The sequence below is a fragment of the Temnothorax americanus genome, unplaced genomic scaffold (genome assembly GCF_048541705.1).
Source record: "Temnothorax americanus isolate GAGA-0224 unplaced genomic scaffold, ASM4854170v1 Scaffold17, whole genome shotgun sequence".
In the NCBI taxonomy this organism is placed as follows: domain Eukaryota; kingdom Metazoa; phylum Arthropoda; class Insecta; order Hymenoptera; family Formicidae; genus Temnothorax; species Temnothorax americanus.
Genome location: NW_027509307.1, coordinates 22,394 through 45,311, shown reverse-complemented (window position 1 = coordinate 45,311; position 22,918 = coordinate 22,394). Strand labels below are relative to the sequence as shown.

Genomic DNA, 22,918 nt, shown 5'->3' with positions numbered 1-22,918 from the left:
TATATATAAATAATCTAGACTAGTCTAGGATTTCTAAAAAAAGATTCAGTAAAACTAATCTTTTTTAATATATATTCATGCTTTAATATTTAATATTTTCCTGTGTAAAATAATGAATATGTGTTTGCATTGCCGACAAAACCTCACCTATTCAAGACAGACCACACTTCGTCATGACCATGACACAGTAGTGTCTTTTCGTGCCAGCCAGGCCGATGCGACGCATGTAGCCAAGATACTGACAATGAGACTAACCTTCCAGTTTATTGCGACAAACGACAAATTCGCATATAAAATATTATAATAATATTTTTCCCACTTGTATTGATTTTTTAAATATAAAAATTAATGCTCTTATATAACTGGATAAAAATTATCGCGCAGAAAATTTTGTATCGCAATAAGAAACATTGCGGAATGAATTATAGACAGCGATAAAATTACTAATAAATAAAGCTTTTTTATAAATATAAGAAGACTTAATTCCGTTTACAGAAAACCCATCGGCGGAAAAAACTCATGCATTATTGTAAACATTAACCAAAATGCTATAAACATTTAATTGTTTTGTCTTTGACATGATTTCAATACTTCAACTTTAATATATTGTACATTTTTGTTTTCTCAACAAAAGACGATGCCAAAAATTCTAGAATATAAGAAACTAAGTTGAAATTATAAACGTATGATGGAATGTAAAATTTTGTAGAAGATATATCTGTTATTAAATTGCCTTGTATAAATAAACTTAAATTTTATCTGACATAATCTTACCTAATATTATACAACTTAATTTTTATCAATTATATATAATATTAATTGAGTTAATAACAATATTAAATTGATAAAGTAATTTTTTTGGCTTCAGTGTTAGCATTCCACTATATTCCCCTATTTTTGTCAACAATTCTATTTTGAGAACAAGTATATAGATATAGTCGCAGCATTTGGTTTTTCCTATCATTCTAATGTTAAAAATACTTTTCAAATACTATTCTCATATCGTGTTCAAAGTTATTGGAGCCCCTGTCTCTTATATTACGGTGTTCTTGAATTTACAAGACCTAGATTCTATTTTAACATAAAAATTGGACAGTGCGTGAATAATGATCGCGTGTGCCGATGCAGAATACACAATGTCGCATAGACTTTCTCGCTCTAAGGCTACGGTCGTAAAGGCGGTAAGCGTGGCATCGACGAGGGGGAAACAGCTGTGTATTGAGCTATCGCAAGTAGTAATGCCGCGCATGAAGGTCAGCCGGTCTGACTCAGTCGCGGTCGCTTTCACTCGGGGATAAGTGACCTTACAACCCCCGTGGCGAACGCAAAGGAATACATTCTTTTCCCCCATCACGGTCAATCACGCGCTGATGATCAAAAATTCAAGAATTCTGTCACATTAAACTTATACGAAGTATCTTCATACTGATATTCTTCAAATTTTTTTGTCTTTGTATTTATACGTATTTTTGTGCGGAAACATAACTTTTAGCCATATGTATGTAACGGTGAAGCTGCACGACACCGGTAGTTCCGTCATTGCGTCGTGCTATCCACATGCCAAGGGATATTATTTATGATCAGACTAGACTAGTTAGAGAAAATTAGTCACGTCGTATTTTGAGAGCGCGGGAATTCAGACCATGATCATGTAAATATATGCTACAGATTGCACTATTTTATACCCACTTTGCGCGTGTGAGTGCACGCGAGAGTGGAAGAAGAAGAAGAGGGGGGAGAGAGGGGAGAAAAAGAGAAAGAGAGAGATTCAAATATTAGGTTTTTCGATAAAAGTTAGATTAAACGATGAAAATGTAAAATGAATCTGCTTTGTCTCTCGCCAAATTTTTTCAAACATTTGGCTTTTGGCATGAAAAGTTGGCATTAAAATTCTAAAATATATATGACAATATCTTTATTCAATAATTTTATATTTTGGGGAAAAAAACCCAATGGAGATTCAGAGATGCTGGAATGATTGCATTTTATTATCTTGACTAAAGTCTCAAGCAAAGAATATAATATCGATCTCATTTTTTCAAATGTTATACAATTTAATAAAAAATCTTGATAGAAAATGTAATGCTTATAAATAACACAATCTATTACATTTATTTAAAAACAGAAATTTAAATCAATATTGAAAAACTTAAATAAAAAATTTGAATAGAAGCTTAATTTTTTGGTTTAAGCGTTTAATATGCATTATGCATTATAGATGCATTATAATAAAATATGTTTTTCTGATATTTGAGAATTATTGATTTTATATATTAGTTTAATCATCAGATCATCACACACGTGCGTGCACACACACATATTTTGATAAGTAATGAAGTGGCGAATGGATGTGATGTACGTGTGTGCATGTATGTGAACGTATGTGTGTGTGTGGGTGAATGAATGTATACATTCATGAATGTATATGTATCCAATAAGCAAAATGTTAACATTATGTTAGCAATTTGCCAGTAGATTTAAAATATTGCAGTCAATTGGCATCAAGCTCTTCCGCATTAGGCTTATGTTCTGCGAGCAAAGCTTGCCGATATAATCAAACAGCATATAAATCTTGCCAATAAAAATCGAACACAAAAGATTTGTGTCAAAAAATTGAAGTAACCAGTTTATTTAAAGACGCGGTAATAAGTTTAGCTTTATTCTAAACACTTAAAAACAAAAAATCGAGCGCAAGATCTGTCATTTTGTAACCATACATACATAAACGTATACATATAAACGTACAAATATATTGTTTTTATTATTATGAAAGATAGATTCTATTTGGTTTCTTCAATCAATTATTATATTTTCTTATATTTTTGTGCATTTTGCCTACATTTTGTAGTAGATGCTTTGCAAAATTTGTTTTCCAATTTAGCTACTTGAGATATAACACACCCATATAAAGTGTCCTACCAGAAACAGCATACTTAAAATTATCTCTTTACTCTTTTGACAATAAGAAAAAATATTTCAAACATAACTTGAATCATTTCGAATGGCAAACGTGATGTGAGAAAAATTTTCTTTTTAAAGTTATTTTTCGAAAACGTTTAAAATCATTATTATTATTTAAAATAAAACTACATAATTTTTTCTCTTGCATTTTAGAAAGATAAAAAGATATGGAATGACAAAAAAGACGTTAGAGGTCTGGTCGCTAACTTTAATTAGCTAACATGATTAATATAACTAAAAACGAAAGATATGAAGAGATTAAGATTAGAGAAAGTATTGAGTGGAGTTGGAGGAATTGAGAAATGTAATTCGAAGAGGAATAAAATAAGATGTGCCTTGAAGTTCAAAAGTTGATTGACTTTTCACAGTTAGAAAGAAAGTTGTTAAATTGATTATCAATTTATGTAATTATGTGATTGTACTATTATAGTTTCAGACTGCGTTTCAAAACCGACAGTAACGGCGCACGGTTTTTGCGAAGTAAAAAATGTACATAATTCACGCAAAAAATAGTATTTATAGGCACAAAAAATCTATCCCGACTGTATGTTGACATATTTTCTATTTACATGCTTATTAACATAACGATCATGATTCTCGTAATCTCTATAGGGTAAACTCGGGTAAGATAGCCATAGGGGAAAGATGGCCAACCAGGCCAACCTATGTTCTTTCAATATAGCTCGTCATGAAACATCAAATAAACATGTGTTGGCCATCTTTTCTCTATGGCCATCTTACCCGAGATTACCCTATATATATAAAAAATGTTTGTCTATATATTCCCTATTAACTTCTAAACCCTTTGACTGATCTGGACCAAATTTTGTATAGTTACTCTCTAGACTTCTGTGGAAAATATAGGCTACTATAAAATCTAGACATTCCCACCCTTCTTTTATCAAAAATCGCAAAAAAACCAATATTTTTTAGGACAACGACATGATAACGCTTCTTAAATATAAATTTGCCAATTCAGATTTTGCATCTCTAATATATATCTCTATTTATAAGACACATAAAAGAAAAATAAAGACTCTATTGTTACATACTTTAAACCCTTAAGCTATCGATTAAGCCTACTAAGAACATGATCGGTCCAGCTGTTACTGACAACGAGATCTGATGATAATCTCAACTAGACGGCTCGCGTCGATACATGGTCCACTTCCATGGTCGTTGTGCAGATACATTTGGCCAGAGGCACAATTGTGTTTTTTGATTGCTCTTCATCAATCAGTAACTATTCTGTCCGTTCAGTTTCTATTCATCTGTTCCGCTACAGAACAGCTCATTGTCGATTTCATGAAGCAAAAAAACCTTGGATTTGGTACAGGAATGTAACGGCTATTGGTTGATACTTACAGATATACAGACATGCGGTATGAATTACATCTTTTGTATTTTACTATGTAATTTACTGACGTTGAATGCGAAAAGAGCAGGGAAGGGAAGAGTGCACTTACTTGATGACGTCATAGCGAAAAAGAGAACAAAAAGAGAATATGGTACGTCATATTATAGAATATAAAATTGACTAATCAACACCATCAAAAAGATTTTTTCCAAAATAAATAAAAAAATCAAATATTTATTCGTTCATAGGGATATCATATATATTTGAAAGTATTTATTATTATTATATTTATATATTAAGAAAGAATTCTACAAAACATCGAGAAAATTTAATGTATAAATACTATACGATTTAAAAAAATAAACTATATAAGTTCCGTTTTTTGCACTGTAATGTACATTGAAATGTAATAGTAGAAACACTTTCAGATTTTGAAATAACGTTACCAAAAATATTTATTCCTCTAAACATCCAAAAGTCAACTCAGCCACCCTCTCCTCAGATCTGACTTTCGTATTCACGCGAAAGTCGATTTTAACATCACGCACTCGGCGAACGGATGTAAAATGCGACACCATCTCTAATAGACTGGAAACTGCTCCGCAGGGACTCGTTTCTGACAGTCTGACAGGTACCGATAAAAGTTTTTACACCGCCGCGTGAGACTATACACTACATATATCCATGTACGCATATCACGAAGTCGAAACGTCGAGAAAACACAATTCCAAGAAATATATGTCGCTACATTTTGTGTTTCGCGAGGTAGAGGAGCGCCACGCGAGGTTAGAGGAGCGCCTCGCGAGGTTAGAGGAGCACCTCGCGAGGTTAGAGGAGCACATCGCGAGGTTAGAGGAGCACCTCGCGAGGTTAGAGGAGCACCTCGCGAGGTTAGAGGAGCACATCGCGAGGTTAGAGGAGCACATCGCGAGGTTAGAAAAGCACCTCGCGAGGTACAGAAGCACCCTCGCCTTTGTCGGGACATCGGCGATTTCGTTGAAGGTTTATCGCCGTGCACGCTGTGAAATTAGCGCGAGAACAATAAAATTCATAATTCTCATATAATAGTGTTCGTATTTAATGAAATAAGAGAATGCAAAAGATTACTTTGACAAATCATTATGGTTACCAGAATAGTTATTTCCGAAAATATAATATGTTTAATAAATTAATAAAACGAAGTGCTTCTAAAGAAATTTTAAGAGCTAATCTTGCAATATATGTCGCTACATTTTGTGTTTCGCGAGGTAGAGGAGCGCCTCGCGGAATTAAAGGAGCGCCTCGCGAGGCACAGAAGCACCCTCGCGAGGTTAGAGGAGCACCACGCGAGGTACAGAAGCACCCTGGCGAGGTTAGAGGAGCACCTCGCGAGGTACAGAAGCACCCTCGCCTTTGTCGGGACATCGGCGATTTCGTTGAAGGTTTATCGCCGTGCACGCTGTGAAATTAGCGCGAGAACAATAAAATTCATAATTCTCATATAATAGTGTTCGTATTTAATGAAATAAGAGAATGCAAAAGATTACTTTGACAAATCATTATGGTTACCGGAATAGTTTTTCCGAAAATATAATATGTTTAATAAATTAATAAAACGAAGTGCTTCTAAAGAAATTTTAAGAGCTAATCTTGCAATATATGTCGCTACATTTTGTGTTTCGCGAGGTAGAGGAGCGCCTCGCGAGATTAGAGGAGCGCCTCGCGAGGCACAGAAGCACCCTGGCGAGGTTAGAAGAGCACCTCGCGAGGCACAGAAGCACCCTCGCGAGGTTAGAGGAGCACCACGCGAGGTACAGAAGCACCCTGGCGAGGTTAGAGGAGCACCTCGCGAGGTACAGAAGCACCCTCGCCTTTGTCGGGACATCGGCGATTTCGTTGAAGGTTTATCGCCGTGCACGCTGTGAAATTAACGCGAGAACAATAAAATTCATAATTCTCATATAATAGTGTTCGTATTTAATGAAATAAGAAAATGAAAAAAATTACTTTGACAAATCATTATGGTTACCAGAATAGTTATTTCCCAAAGTATAATATGTTTAATAAATTAATAAAACGAAGTGCTTCTAAAGAAATTTTAAAAGCTATAATCTTGCAATATATGTCGCTACATTTTGTGTTTCGCGAGGTAGAGGAGCGCCTCGCGAGATTAGAGGAGCGCCTCGCGAGGCACAGAAGCACACTCGCGAGGTTAGAGGAGCACCTCGCGAGGTACAGAAGCACCCTCGCCTTTGTCAGGACATCGGCGATTTCGTTGAAGGTTTATCGCCGTGCACGCTGTGAAATTAACGCGAGAACAATAAAATTCATAATTCTCATATAATAGTGTTCGTATTTAATTAAAAAAGAAAATGAAAAAAATTACTTTGACAAATCATTATGGTTACCAGAATAGTTATTTCCAAAAATATAATATGTTTAATAAATTAATAAAACAAAGTGCTTCTAAAGAAATTTTAAGAGCTAATCTTGCAATATATGTCGCTACATTTTGTGTTTCGCGAGGTAGAGGAGCGCCTCGCGGAATTAAAGGAGCGCCTCGCGAGGCACAGAAGCACCCTCGCGAGGTTAGAGGAGCACCACGCGAGGTACAGAAGCACCCTGGCGAGGTTAGAGGAGCACCTCGCGAGGTACAGAAGCACCCTCGCCTTTGTCGGGACATCGGCGATTTCGTTGAAGGTTTATCGCCGTGCACGCTGTGAAATTAACGCGAGAACAATAAAATTCATAATTCTCATATAATAGTGTTCGTATTTAATGAAATAAGAGAATGCAAAAGATTACTTTGACAAATCATTATGGTTACCGGAATAGTTATTTCCGAAAATATAATATGTTTAATAAATTAATAAAACGAAGTGCTTCTAAAGAAATTTTAAGAGCTAATCTTGCAATATATGTCGCTACATTTTGTGTTTCGCGAGGTAGAGGAGCGCCTCGCGAGATTAGAGGAGCGCCTCGCGAGGCACAGAAGCACCCTCGCGAGGTTAGAGGAGCACCACGCGAGGTACAGAAGCACCCTGGCGAGGTTAGAGGATCACCTCGCGAGGTACAGAAGCACCCTCGCCTTTGTCGGGACATCGGCGATTTCGTTGAAGGTTTATCGCCGTGCACGCTGTGAAATTAGCGCAAAAACAATAAAATTCATAATTCTCATATAATAGTGTTCGTATTTAATGAAATAAGAGAATGCAAAAGATTACTTTGACAAATCATTATGGTTACCGGAATAGTTATTTCCAAAAATATAATATGTTTAATAAATTAATAAAACGAAGTGCTTCTAAAGAAATTTTAAAAGCTAATCTTGCAATATATGTCGCTACATTTTGTGTTTCGCGAGGTAAAAGAGCGCCTCGCGAGGTACAGAAGCACCCTCGCGAGGTTAGAGGAGCACCACGCGAGGTACAGAAGCACCCTGGCGAGGTTAGAGGAGCACCTCGCGAGGTACAGAAGCACCCTCGCCTTTGTCGGGACATCGGCGATTTCGTTGAAGGTTTATCGCCGTGCACGCTGTGAAATTAGCGCGAGAACAATAAAATTCATAATTCTCATATAATAGTGTTCGTATTTAATGAAATAAGAGAATGCAAAAAATTACTTTGACAAATCATTATATGGTTTCCAGAATATTACCGTTATTACCGAAAATATAATATGTTTAATAAATTAATAAAACGAAGTGCTTCTAAAAAAATTTTAAGAGCTAATCTTGCAATATATGTCGCTACATTTTGTGTTTCGCGAGGTAGAGGAGCGCCTCGCGGAATTAAAGGAGCGCCTCGCGAGGCACAGAAGCACCCTCGCGAGGTTAGAGGAGCACCACGCGAGGTACAGAAGCACCCTGGCGAGGTTAGAGGAGCACCTCGCGAGGTACAGAAGCACCCTCGCCTTTGTCAGGACATCGGCGATTTCGTTGAAGGTTTATCGCCGTGCACGCTGTGAAATTAGCGCGAGAACAATAAAATTCATAATTCTCATACAATAGTGTTCGTATTTAATGAAATAAGAGAATGCAAAAAATTACTTTGACAAATCATTATGGTTACCGGAATAGTTATTTCCGAAAATATAATATGTTTAATAAATTAATAAAACGAAGTGCTTCTAAAGAAATTTTAAGAGCTAATCTTGCAATATCAAGACAATGTAAAATGCATAGCAAATGTAGCACACGATTGGCACATTGCGGATTCTTCTTTGCTTTTTCATTTAGCGAGAAGCAGGAGTTCACGTTGAAAGAATATTTCACGAAAATTTACCGCAAAGCAAAAAATATTTCGATAATTTTGGTTACACAATATGAGAATAATTTTCCAAAATATTTTAAATATCGGTAAAAATGTGCGTTGCAAATAAATAAAAGCCTGCATATAGCTGCGACTAGTATTTTTTGAATTATTAATAAAAATAAAGAGATGTAGTAGTAAAATACAAATATTAAAAATTAAAAATTTTAATAATATTATTATAAAAAAATAATTAATATTATTATTGATATAATGTATATCACACATGATTAACAAAAGTTACATTAATTTTGATTAATAAATTATATTAAATAAGATTATAGGTCATATAAAATTTAATTTTAAATTTATAATATTTAAGATGACATATATGTATATCTCTATAAATTTTGAATTTTCTATTACGTATGTAATAGTGCTAATAATTCAAAATTATCGCCCTTTAGAATCTTTTGCATTGTATATTGTTACAAAAACATTAAAACTTGCTAAAGTTATCGGAATTATGTTGAACACAAAAAATTAATAGAATAGTTCAAGATTGTTGAGTAATTATTGAGAAACTGCAGAAATTGTACAACGTTGAAAGTCTTGAAATATTCTTTTACCACAATCAATCAAATCTAATCAATAAAATATTCAATTAATAAGAAGGAACGCTGCTAAGAGGAAAGCGGTCGTGTTCTTTTTCTCTCTCTCTCTTCCCTTCTTTTTCATGAAGAATAATTGACTAGACTTGTTCTCCATTAAAGTTTTATTTATAGACACCATTTAAAAAAAAAGAACAAATAAGATAATAAGAATTGACGTTGATTATGTTGCACAAAACAGAACATTGAATTAAATCAAAGACAAAATGATACAAAGTTATAAAATCTGTTAAAACATTCGATCGTCATTTTGATCTTAATATAGATTCTCTTTAAAGACAAATATGAGAGAATCATAATAATCATAATATATAAATTAGACACGAACGTTGCTCGCAAAAATATAAAGTTTTATCATAATGCCAGGAAATTTGAAGAGAAGAGAGAAATGTAAAGTGTTCTTATGTTTTCAAAAGATCTACGACAGTCGGAACATACTCATTGTTCTCAATGTTTTGTTACTAATTACAAAATGTCGTAAAAAAGATAAACATCAAAGACATATGAGTCTCGAAAGTCTCACACAATTGACCAAAAAACACTCGCTCATGAATGCAAAATAATTATAAATAATAAAAAATAAATTAAATAACAGTTATATAATTATATAAAATTATAGATAAATGAGCTAAAAATTATGATATTAAATGAAAGTAACATTGTTTCTATTTAACATCTTTATAAGTTAGCTGATGTACCGTAATAAATACACAAATAAAATTCCATGCAAAAGCCTTAAGCTACGAAATTAACTCAATTTTAACATTTGTATTTAATTTCATGCTTATTAAATTGTGCTAAGTTAGTAGCTTAAAATAAGATTAAAATAAGACTCTTTCCATTTAGCTAACTCATAGAGTTTCTTAAATATATGGGATTTATATTTGTCTTTCATATACATATAAGAATTACATCCTTTCTGATAAATAAAATCTAATGTATTGTATAATATTAAAATATATTTTGTAAATTTTGATTTTATTGCACGGTTGCAAGTAAAATAATAAAAATTAACGAAAAACACAGCAACAAAATATAAATATTATTTACGTTCAAATAAATTATGCATATGTCTGCATTTCGTAATTCTCTTTTTTTTTAATTTTTTATTTTTCTTCTTGTTGTGTCACTAAACTTTTTATATTACTCTACGTGTGTGTGTGTGTGTGTGTGTGTGTGTGTGTGTGCGTGTGCGTGTGCGTGTGCGTGTGCGTGTGCGTGTGCGTGTGCGTGTGCGTGTGCGTGTGCGTGTGCGTGTGCGTGTGCGTGTGCGTGTGCGTGTGCGTGTGTGTGTGTGCGTGTGTGTGTGCGTGTGTGTGTGTGTGTGTGTGTGTGTGTGTGTGTGTGTGTGTGTGTGTGTGTGTGGATGGACACTTCTATACATATAATAAAAACTTTACAAACACATGCACACATGTATATGCGAATTTTCGAGACCACCTCTATTTTCCGATCCGATCCAGAAACTCACAAGACAAAGTCCGTGTTTTATCTCTGCCATCGATAAAGAATGAAATTGAAACCATACAACTTGAGGACAATTCCCGTATAGGATATCTCCCTTATATACCAACAATATTTTCGATATGTGGTGCGAGCTACTGTCAAACCAGAATTACATTTTCCAATATTGGATACAAACGTATTCAAACGGATTTAAATACATATACTTAAAGGACATATAGAAATAACTCTAATGAAAAATAACAAGGAACGGAAAGAATTTGAGATATATTTGGCATCTCACAATAGATTTTAATTTTAGCATTATCTCTGTTCGTATCGGAAATATCGGAAAGCACGTTCGTGTACATTAGAATTAATGCGATAGAGATCATATAAAGGATAAAGGATAAAGAATTTTACTTTATATACCCCAAGGGGCCTTAAAGGGCGTTTTGATGGGACGTACCCAACCCTAACCTCCAATTCATCCACTACCTTACTCTTTCCTCCTTTGGACCAACGGTTTAACGTCTCTTCCGAAAGACGGAGCCCAGTTTTCTCCGCATCTTGCACGGAGGGGCGCGGTTTTTCGGAAAAAAAACTTTTCCATGTTACATGGCTCTAGTGGACTCGAACCTGGTTCCTCAGATTACGAGTCTGGCGCTCTACCATTAGACCACACCGCCGCCCTGATAGAGATCATATATTTGCAGACATTTCGTTGCAGACATTTCATCAATCTTATAATATTTTGTTCGAAATATAAAAGAGACAATTTCGGAGTTGATTAAAAGATTTGAAATTATGATTGAGAGAGAAATGTAGAAATTTTATAAATCGCATACGCAATAATTCATCATGATGAAAAAAGAAGCAATTAAAACATGGGAGAACAGCAGTTAATCAATGTGAGACTAAAAATAATATCGTTTGCATGTTGTAATGACTTTGATATAAACACAATTGTTGCGCGATGTCAGTTTTTAATGCATATAATATCAGTGATATAACGATTTGTATATAATTATTATTATTACTTGTATCGGAGAGAGAGAATAATATACCATCTTTATATTATAATATATAAAGAATCTAATTAGAAGAGAAAATTAATATAAGATTTTTAAATCATATTAATGTTAGTTATTTCAGTAATATGGTTATTTTAGAAATATGAAACAACGGTCCTTTGATGTTTTTACTTGAAATATAATAAAGTAACGTTTGATGTTGTAAAATATGATAAGATAGAATAATGTAAGTCGTTATAAGTTTAAATAACAAGATGCTCTTAATACTGATTGGACTCTTAAAAAAGCACACAAGGATGATCGTCGAAAAATTGAATTGTCTTTAGCATGTAGTTGTGCTGTTAGTAATTTATTTTCAAACTATATTCTTTTATAAACTAAAAGTATACACTGTCGGTCAAGAGTTTGAGATCATTAATTGATAACATCTACTATACATATAAAAAATAATCAAATTTACGCATTATAATTTAACATTTTTTATCATTTTATATATTGTTTTATAATGAAGCAAAATAATAATATAAAATATTTGAATCAACTATACAAAAAGTATTTTTTTACAAGTAAGTTATAGATACTTTTTTCACCAGAATAGCCACCTTTACATTTAATTACTTTTTTTTACTAATCTAGGTCATGCAAGTTTATTTATTTTTTCTGACGGAAGATTCTTTTACCATTTTCTAAAATATAATAGTTTATAACTCAATTTTGCAAAAAAGGCTTATTTATGATTGTAATCTATTTTCTTAAACTTAAGTAATGCTTAATATACCACAACTGTGTTAAATATAATGCCTATTTAAATAAGAAAAACTATTGAGGAAGGAATGAGTCGGACTTTCAAGTAATGTTCCACGGAAATATTTTTTAATTTTATATGTAGTCTCAACATTTTGGCTGACAGTGTACATTTTAAATAATAAATTTAAACAAATGTATAAAATATATAAATTATTAGATGAAATATTATAAAATAAATGTGTTTGTTCTCGTCCTCATCGAACCTCGTAAAAAAGCTTCTTATCAAGATTCTTTGGCTTCTAATCATTTTAAATTAATAATCTTGGTATGGCATTTTAATTTTAAATTATGTCGCTATTGTGGCTTTTCTTAAAATAATAATTTTTAACAAAATAACGCCCACTTAAAGTTAACGGTTCAAGTTTTCAGTAAAGATATGGTTGATTTTTTAACATAAAATAAAAACGGTTAAAAAATGGGAAAAAACTTCGATAGCATGTGATAAACAATATATTTTTAAATATACTGAAAATTTGAAGTTAATTAAGTCAGTGATTTTCAAGAAATCTTGAAAATTATTTTAAAAAATACGGTTATAAGATAAATGTGTTTAAAGTTTTAAAAGTTTGAATCTTTTTAATAAAAGATAATTTTTAATATGCTTTACTGTACTATTTCGGGATCATATATAATAAAGTCTTTTCTGCAGACTAGACAGCTTCCTTCATTAAATTAGAGTATGCTCTTTTCAACGAATTCGTGTTGTCGCGTGTTATTTCCCTCACTCGGTGTTCTTTAATACATTTCTCGTCTAGTTTTTTGCAAAATTCACTTGCATTTGGTTCAATATTGATATTTAAAATATTCATAATTTTTTATAAATTGGAAATTCTATCATTAAATATAAAAAGTAATGTATGCAGCGATTTCAGTTATTTGAGCATCGCAAAATGAGTTTTTTCGAATAATTTACCAAATATCTAAAAGCATTGAAACGTTGAGCTCTCATCATTATTTTAATTAAAAAACCGTTAATACATCTTTTTCACAATTCTAGTTTTAATAAATCCTATTAAATTATAGAATTTAATAGGTTTTATGCATCCTAAATATTTGAGAGAGAATGTAGTTTCTTGTGATGTATGATGTATGAAACTATCTAAATTTCCTTTTGCTTTCGCTTAATGTACACTGACCGGCAGGAATGCCTGGACATTTTGATATGTATATATGACATATATGTACATGTACATACATATTATACATGTATATGTATTATGTCCAGGCATTCCTGCCCTTAGAGTGTATTAATAACTATTTTTGTTTTTCGGACAATAATAATATTACGGATTTTTATCAGTGAGCATTTGTATTAACAAGTGACCCAAATTGCATTATATATTTTTTTAATTGACTCTTTATATCTCTATGTAGCAAGACCATAATAGTTCATCAGCTTATTTATTAAACTTGCTGTTAGAATACATTTTCCGCTAAGTTTATTTTCTTTTCAACAAGTTCGAAATCAAGTATCTAGCTCTTTCTTAACATAATTTATACGACACAAGTCATAAAATTCTATCTCTGGTTCGTGTACTATTTGAACATCGTGGCGCACTCGAATAACCTCGAAAGTGACATCGGAAATGTTTCATAATTTCATTATTTCTTCCACATTTAAAGTAAAACTATAGAAATGTATTCTTTAATAATTAAACTTTTGGATAATAAATTATAGAAACAAGAATAATAACTATTAATTATACACATTAATTGTAGGACAAAAATATTTTCTTTGTACATTTACTATTGCGAAATTTTCGTAAATCTTCGATATGAGTTTTCAAATTTAGAAAAAAAATTCTGTAAAAAAATTACGTTATTTTATCTCTTCAAAATTTAGCAATGCAAAATATAAATTTGTTTGTGAGCTTTTTAGAGAGACAAAGAATCTAATTGTCGTCGGAAGCTTTTGTGAACAATACAACGTTTTTCTAAAAAAATCGATATTGTAGCCATTCAAACGAATGATTTGATTTTATACCAATCGACTCTATCTTTTTTCTACAACGTACATCGCTTTGCATTATTTCATCAACGAATTGGACACCATGACCATGACGAAAACTTCTTTCGTGCGGATAAACCAAATTGATAGTCTGCATCGTTCACTCCACGATATATCTCCCTCGTTGTCCCCTTCCCTGGCATTTACATTAATTAAAAAATTCTTAATTTTTTAAACAATCGATAGAATCCCTTTCTTGAAGCGATCCGATATCTTCAAGGTAAATTAATACATCAATTAAAATGAAAATACACAAGAATTTAATTTCAGTTCTTTCGACCTCGGTCTTATTGATTACATTTCTATTAATATACCAAGTTTATTTTCTCCTGGTTAAAAAATTAAAAACGGGAATCTTTGCAAATATCTAATTAAACAGGAAATAAGCAAAAGAATCGTAAATCCATTGTTTTTGCCTTCATAAAAAAATGTACTGGCAGTACTACATAATCATGAAAAATTGAATGAATTATACTGGCCTATCAAAATCATAATATACTTTTGCGGAATATTAAAAAAAACTCTTTGAACGAGTAAAAATATTGATATGTTTTACGTAATATAGAAAAACTTTATAAATTAATAGGAACTATTGTAGATAATGCATTTCATTATCAAGCAAATCACTCAACCAAATCACATTATTCATTGAATACGGATATTAATAAATATACCGGGACGAAGTTGCGGTGAATTAAAGACTACAATCACCATTCGTCTATTGGAACAATTAGTATTGTACCATCGGTGAATATTAGAAAATGGCCAACTACTACTATTCAAACATTACTAATAATCCGATACCTAAGCACAGCTAAAAAGCTCAATCTTAACAATTATAACAGTTTACCGTCAGATTATATCAAATATAATAAAATATTGGTTTTTTATCTTTTTTAATATATATATATAAAAAAAGAGAGGTGTAATTGTATGAAGAAATATGCATAATGTATATACAAATAAAATAGATATTGAAAGAACTATCCGCACGGTCATTAAAAACAGGAAATACTATCCATGTATGGTTTATGAATGCATTTAACGTTTATGAATTCACACATTGCGTAAATACACAAACTTATGGCTATTAGAGAATTAAACATTTTGGCTCACGCAATTGTTTGTACTGCTTGTCTAAATTTAGGGCCTGTACAAGAAATTACTAATCGTAATTTATTAACAGATATAAATTAAGATAAATCCGAAAAGAACGATCAAAAATATTGTTATGGAAGATGTGGATAAAAATAATTGTTTATCAATGAGAAAAATCTTTACTTTCAGAGAAAATATTTTAAATCATCAAAGCAATAGAATTTATTTGCAACTGTTATAAAATCTCTAGAACAATTCTGTCCAGCGGAGATTCTTATCTCCACCCTCAAAACAACGTTGATATTATAGATCACACAGTTATATTGATATAGCACGCACATTGATACGTCCTATACAATAATTTATGCGTGAAGATTGACTGGTCGGAACTTTAGTGTTTATTCTTTATTATTATCTCTCTTTCACTCAACGAGACGGTGGAAAGGAGGAAGCGTTTTATTTGCGATTAAAAACTTGGATAAGTTGTGACTCTATTAGAGTGAAACGTTATTGTACCGTCTCAATAATGATTCGATAGTGTTTTGTACGTAATGTGATGCCACTAAGATATATTTTTGTGAAAATGAAGTAAAAATATCTACGAATATTTTACAAAAACTTTGCTCGCTTGCTAGTTTGAAGAAAATGTTTTCGCTTTTATAAAGCTCAACATTAGTTTTATCCTCACGATAAACTTATATATGATTTTAAAGCTATACAGCTGTTTGTGTACTTTTTACACATATACTTGCATTGATTAAAATATGTTTTTTGCAATTATAATTATATATGTTCACAGTAATAAAATTTGCAGCGCAACTTTGTATACATTAATCTATTAAGCTATGTATTAAATATTCCGATGATCGATCAGGAAAAGTTCGATGTACGAGAAAAAGGATATGAACGTGTATAAAAGAGACAAGCGATACAGTCAGCGTACGTTCTAGTAAAAACAGAGTCAATAAATTATTTTTGGAGCGGTTAGTAGGAGTAGAATTAACGATCGATCCTGGCGAATGAGGCCGATCGATTAGATCGAGGTAAACCGCAAAATATCGTCGCTTTTCCGAAGTCAAGGCAATTCATTCACTGTCTCGAATTGTTTGAATATATTGTTTTTGGCCCAGATTCGCTGTAGACATTTCTATACAATTACCAGTCCTCCTTTTATAACATTGATCAAGATCTTCTGAGAGATAATTGTCTAAAGTAAGCTTAAAGTTAGAAAAATAATATTTAAAAATATAATTTTTCCCTAATTCCTGTCTTAGTATTGGCAATTAATAAATAATAAAAATTAAGAAATTAATTTTATCTATTAGATATCATTTTTTTAATGTTCTTGCATGTAAATTTATTTTTTAATATTTTGTTGGCCTTACAAATGTTTGCTAATTTCTGTCAAATTACTAATCTACTAAATTTATGTAAAGCCATTTGTCACTTTTTTCGAAAAATAGTTTTTGAAAATTTTCCAATGTAAAATTCTCCTGATTTCAATGTTTACGCAATCGCAAAAAAAGTGAAAAAAAGCGAGAGGTAATTATTTCGAGAATTGTACGCACAATTTTATAACGTAGCGCGGAGGACGAGGTCAAAAGTTCACGTGCTCCAAATAAGCGGCGTATACCATGCTTCACTCTTGCCAACTCAACATTCCCGTAATTCTCTGAGAATAATCCAAAAAACAATTCAAATCTCTATTTGTAAAGAGTAAAAAAGAGCTCTTGGAATTACAAAGCTCTTTGTAAAAACTTATGCGAATAGAACTGTGTATACATATAGTCATATATAGGTTATAGCAGTCAAATTATATATATATACATATTTTTGAAATTATTTTTTGATTGTTATTTTTCAACCAATCCAACCGCAAAAGGATTACATGTTCAACTTCATTTTTTTAGACTTATTCAGAAATGTATATCGAAGATCATTTTATGTAGCTCAAAATGTATGTCGATGAAATCAGCAGTTTCCGGAATCCTGAATGGCCCGTGGGGTGACATCCAAGGTTCCAAGACCTTAATCAGTCTAATTGATTTTTATCTGTGGAGACACTTGAATATCACTATGTACCAGGAAAAGATATGAAATATAAATCATGTAGATAGAGAAATGAATTCAAAATGCAATTACAGCATAACATAGATGAATAAACACAAGTTCACCGTGAGTTATAATAGTGATTATTTTTCCTATCTATGCTGGAGACTTTTTTATCACGCACTTTCATTATTGATGTGTACATTTCCGCAATGGGAAAAGAGACACAGCTCAATAACCTAGGCGATGCATTTGAATAATCCTTTTAACAATATTTTTGCATAAAATGATGCAAGAAATCTCAGCTATAATTTTTTGACTTATAAACAGTATTAGATATACAACAATAGAACATATGAGTCTTGATATAAAAATATGACTATTGTTAAAAAATAATGTGTTGTGTATTTAAAAATACATTTTATTCGATCCAAGTTTATTTAACTTAATCTAATTTAATTTTCATTAACATACAATATAAATTAAATTTAATATCTAATAATATTAAATTAATAAAATGAATTTAGACTTTAATATCTGTATATCCCATTATTTACTTGTGTCAGTAACTTGAGAACGACTAATTGTAGCAATATTTGTTATCATTATTTTCAGAATTTAAATTATTTTTTAACATTATCATCATATCACATCGCCAAAGTTACTGAAATTTTTCCAAAAAACAGGTTATATTTACTTTTCGAAATAATGTCGTGTATTTCAAAAGATCTCGATATCAGAAAATTGTTTTGAATGATATTATTATGCCCAAGGCATATTACCTGCTCCATGATTTATTTCGTACAATTTCATTCGTATATAGAGATACCATTTCTCTTCTGTCTCCTTCCTAATCCAAGACGCAATGCGACTTGTAAAACTGTTAAAACGATTACACACAAAATTGATTACACATACGATTTCGTATAAGAAGACTGCAGATTTAGTGCTTCTTCAAACAGGATGAGCCGCGCTTTAAAAGACTTATTGCAAACACGCTTCACAATATGTGTATCAGAATAAATCCACGAATGTTAGCAGTGAGAAACGTATTTGATTTTCAATTAGGCAACAGTTCGAAATAAATAAAAGTTCCGAAATACATGAGTTGACACAGCAGCTTGACGTGCTGATAATAGTTTTTACTTGGAAAAAGTGCAACTGTTTTATAAGAATAAATGCGAGTGTGATTTGTGCCGATGGTAATGCCAATGAATTAAAATTTCTCCTCGAAATAGGCGACGGAAAACATTAAAGCGCAAGGTTTTGTGCTTATTTTTGCGTGCGGCTCTCACGCCATGAAGGATCGATATTCGCTCATAATTCAAACGGCATGCGTATATTCCCTCCGCCTCTCCACCACTTGGCGTTGGCTCATTACGAGCACGAACTTTATTTCTTCTGCTTTAACCGTTGTTTCACCACTAACCCACTTTTTGTATTTTACACGATTATGTGACTGTTCAATTGACGATTCTAGAGGCGGATAGTATATGGTAACACGAGATGCATCTACATATATCGCAAATCACCCCGAGCTATCCGCGAATGACGTTGTTTACTTTGCAACAAGGTAAACGGACTTCGAGCTGGGTGCTCTATTCATTTTCTGCTTTTTATGCACTTGTTTGTCGCGCTTGCACAGGGTTAATCAGTTGAAATCTGTTTACGCATCTACTAATTTTATCCTCTTGCCAAATTTTAAAGTAAGAATAATATAAAAAATGTAAAGAAATTTGATAAAGAATTTATGTAAAGAAATTCATTTCTTTATCATCAGACAATATTTCTGTAAAGTTTTATTCATAAAAAGCCCCTTATTGTAAATTTCAACCGCTTTCAACTTATAGATTTATAAAGATTTACACAGTAAAGCTTCATAATTAAATAATGAACTATTAACGTCTCCATACAAAAATAAATATTGTACGGTTATTCTTCTAGCTTGTACTTCTAATCGAAAAAAAAACACGCCATACCTCTTTGAGAAAAGTATTTTTTATATATATCCACTTTTTTAGCTGCTATAGCACCTTCACGTTCCTTTACGGAAAATTAGTTATACAGTTCAGTAAAAAATCTTGTGATAAAAACTAAAAAATAATCATATCTTGTAGTTTTTTACTCTCGATATGATTTTTACTTCAAATATATGTTCTACAGCATTACAATTTCGAAAAATTTATTTATGGTATAGTTATAAAAGAAGATTGAACTTTAATATAGTTATAAATTCAAGATTTAACTTAATTTGCTGCGTTTTAGCTATTATATGAGGTATATTAAAAAATATACTTCTGTTTAATTTGAAAATAATTATATTACTAAAATCAATTAAAAACAAAGGGGCTCAAAGCTGGTTGTTCCGTGCACGTGGCAATGTATATTATAATTAACAAACGTTTCAGTCTATCTGTCTAGATCATCTTCATTCTTGTAATTTAAACAATAAAAACCGGTAAAATAAAAAATTAAATAAAGTCGTAAACATACATAGTTTGAATTAAATGTTCAACGCAAAGCGCGGATCATGTTTCCTCCATGTGGAACAGTTAAAAAATACAAACTGTAATATATATATAATAAAAAATTCACTGATGTGCTAAAACGTGTATAATCAAAAATAAAGGTAAGAAATATTTTTTTATATTGCTAAAACTTTTAATATTAAAAAATCTCAAAGATTAAAATTAATAAGATTTTCGTAATTAAATATTGATAAATTTGTTACGACAGAAAGTTATAAATTAACTATTAAAAATAATAATACATAAAATATTGAATTCGTTATATCGTATTCATCAATTTTAATATAAAATTTTTATTTAGTAACTTAAAAAACTTTACGAGATTTTGCATACAGTTAAAACAAAAATTTTTAAAGTTTGATTATGTTTTTTCATCGTTTTGAATTTGTTGGTTTTAATATGTATTTCACTTGTATTTAGTGACTTAAGTTCAATATGCCTGTATATATAGCTAGATGTAACTGTAGATAAATTAACTTTTTTTTTACAGTTTTCTCAATATCGTAACGTAGTATTATAGAACATTTCTGAAAAATGTCTTAGAGATGTTTGTCTGAGTTTGAGTGGCAGAATCATATTTAACATTTAAAAAACTGCAAGAAATAATTATACTTATTTAAAAAAGGTTATTTTTTAAAACTGTTATCAGAGTTCCAATGACAAAATTAGAGTAATCATAATCATCTGGCAGGAAATATATCTTTGAATCTGGAATAATAAAACTCTCGACTGAACACATACTCCATGTTTCCCGCATCTTTGTGCATTTTCGCGTGACTACAATCAATCTGTCAACTAGATATTGCGGGTAAAGACATTAATGATAAAAGGGGTGTAAATATAAGTAATCATAAAAAATTCCCCCTTGTTGTGGAGTTTTTCACGCGCCGATGAGACAAGAATATAAAATAAAGCAGATACTCTCTTATTCGTAAAGGAAGTTGTAATGTTAATCCTTACCTTACTCGCATGATGTGTAAAATACACCACAGCCTTCGAAATACTAAATGGAGTAAAACTTTTTCGCCGGTCAAACGCTGCACAAGTTGTTTCACAATTAAAGAAGAACTTTTGCACTTATCTTTATCTAGAAAATCTACAGAATATTAACAACCTTTATTTAATTGTAAATTATTTTAAAAAACATTGAAATTGAGATATAATAATTAATAATTGAGTGTAAAATACAATAAATTTATATTTTTATTACTGAACATTGAATCAAACGCAGCAAGCGAAGACGATTATGGTGCGTGCGCCGGCTGATAAAATCCTATGTTATACTACTGTAATCGACAAAAGATAAAATATAAAACCGATGTTGAAGAATATTGGATTGCAAAAGTTAATAAACATAAATACCAGAAAAGAGATCTGTATATAATTAATTCCTTTTTACATAAACTTTTTACACAAGATGTCCCAATGGTTGAGATCGTTCCAAAGATTTTCTTAGCAAAAAGCAAAATGTACATCAAGTTATTCAATAACGATATTCATTTTCTGATAAATTGTATATATATATTTTATATATCTAATTATCATTATAAATTATATATATTATATTGCAAAAATATATTTACTGACATGACGAACTAATAAATTGTTTTCACAATGATGCTTGCAGATCGCAGCAGTAATTATATATTAATTTATGTTACGTAAAGTATAATAAAGAAAACTGGATGTTAAGTTTGTTTTGTCAATGATCGCCTTTTGCTAATCACAATATATATCTTCAATCGTGTTTTACATATTCGGTCTTTTTGATAGAATCAGGATTTATCCCTTGATTAAAAATTCATATAAGTTTTCGGCAGAAAAACGTGTCGCGTCTGTTATAAACCAAAGAGCGAATCTTTACTTCACTTTATATAGTCAATAATTTTGTTAATTATATCACCAGCGATTAATTAAGCGTAAGCTACATATCTCTACAAATATTATCGGAGAATATTATACATAATTATTGTGCAATCTTGTCTTGGTTCAGGACAACAATGAACGGATTAAGGAGGGCTCAGCCACTGAATGAAGGGGTTCTGTTGTAGACCAACGCAAGATGGATCGAATATAGAGAGATTTTCTTCTCTCAGCTCTCTCTCTCTCTCTCTCTCTCTCTCTCTATCTATCTATCTATCTATCTATCTATCTATCTGTCTATCTATCTATCTATCTCTATCTTTCGATTTTTGCGACAGAAAAGTCTCGCGCTTATGTCATTTGGAAGCGAGTTTTTGGCGAACTTTCAAAAAAGACTTACCGCGAGTAGACAGACATCTGTGCGAAAAGTCGGCCGTGTCGGAGCTTAGCCTCTCGTAGCACTTTAATCCCTCTCGGAGTGCGTGTCCCCTGTTCGAAAATGGACCACTACTCGCACGAATTTACACCGGTAGAGAACGCAGACAGACAGGTAGGGTAGGTAGGTAGGCAGATAGGCAGGCAGGCAGACGAGACGCGTGCGCGCGCTCGCGTGCACGTAATACACGCACACACGTACTTTTTGTCACGTATATAAAAAAAAATGTATGTATTATATTTAATATATATTCTATATATATTCTATATATATAGATATATATATATATAGAGTGGCGGCGCAATGACGGCGGCGGCGGTGACAGCGTACCACGACTAACGCACACGTCGCGTTCCGCCCGCGAGCTCACGCGGTGACTTTTGGACTGAGGGGGTGGTTTTGTTCACCGCGCCGTGCCGCTACACCGCTGCCAC

At 31.8% G+C, this 22,918-nt stretch overlaps 1 protein-coding gene across 18 annotated transcripts in view; it reads right to left on the bottom strand.

Annotated features, from left to right (window-relative positions):
* Nucleotides 1–22,918, bottom strand: part of Phcl-1 (pH-sensitive chloride channel 1) — a 70,104-nt gene that overhangs the window by 40,155 nt on the left and 7,031 nt on the right. For 8 of the 18 annotated variants that reach the window (XM_077403230.1, XM_077403238.1, XM_077403239.1 and 5 more), the window contains exon 1: nucleotides 22,449–22,881. The exons of 4 other annotated variants lie outside the window; for them this stretch is intronic. The gene's annotated coding sequence lies outside the window, so the exon portion shown is untranslated. Of the gene's footprint in view, nucleotides 1–22,448; nucleotides 22,882–22,918 lie in introns of those variants that run through there. 6 more of the 18 variants (XM_077403244.1, XM_077403245.1, XM_077403247.1 and 3 more) reach the window with 2 other exon arrangements.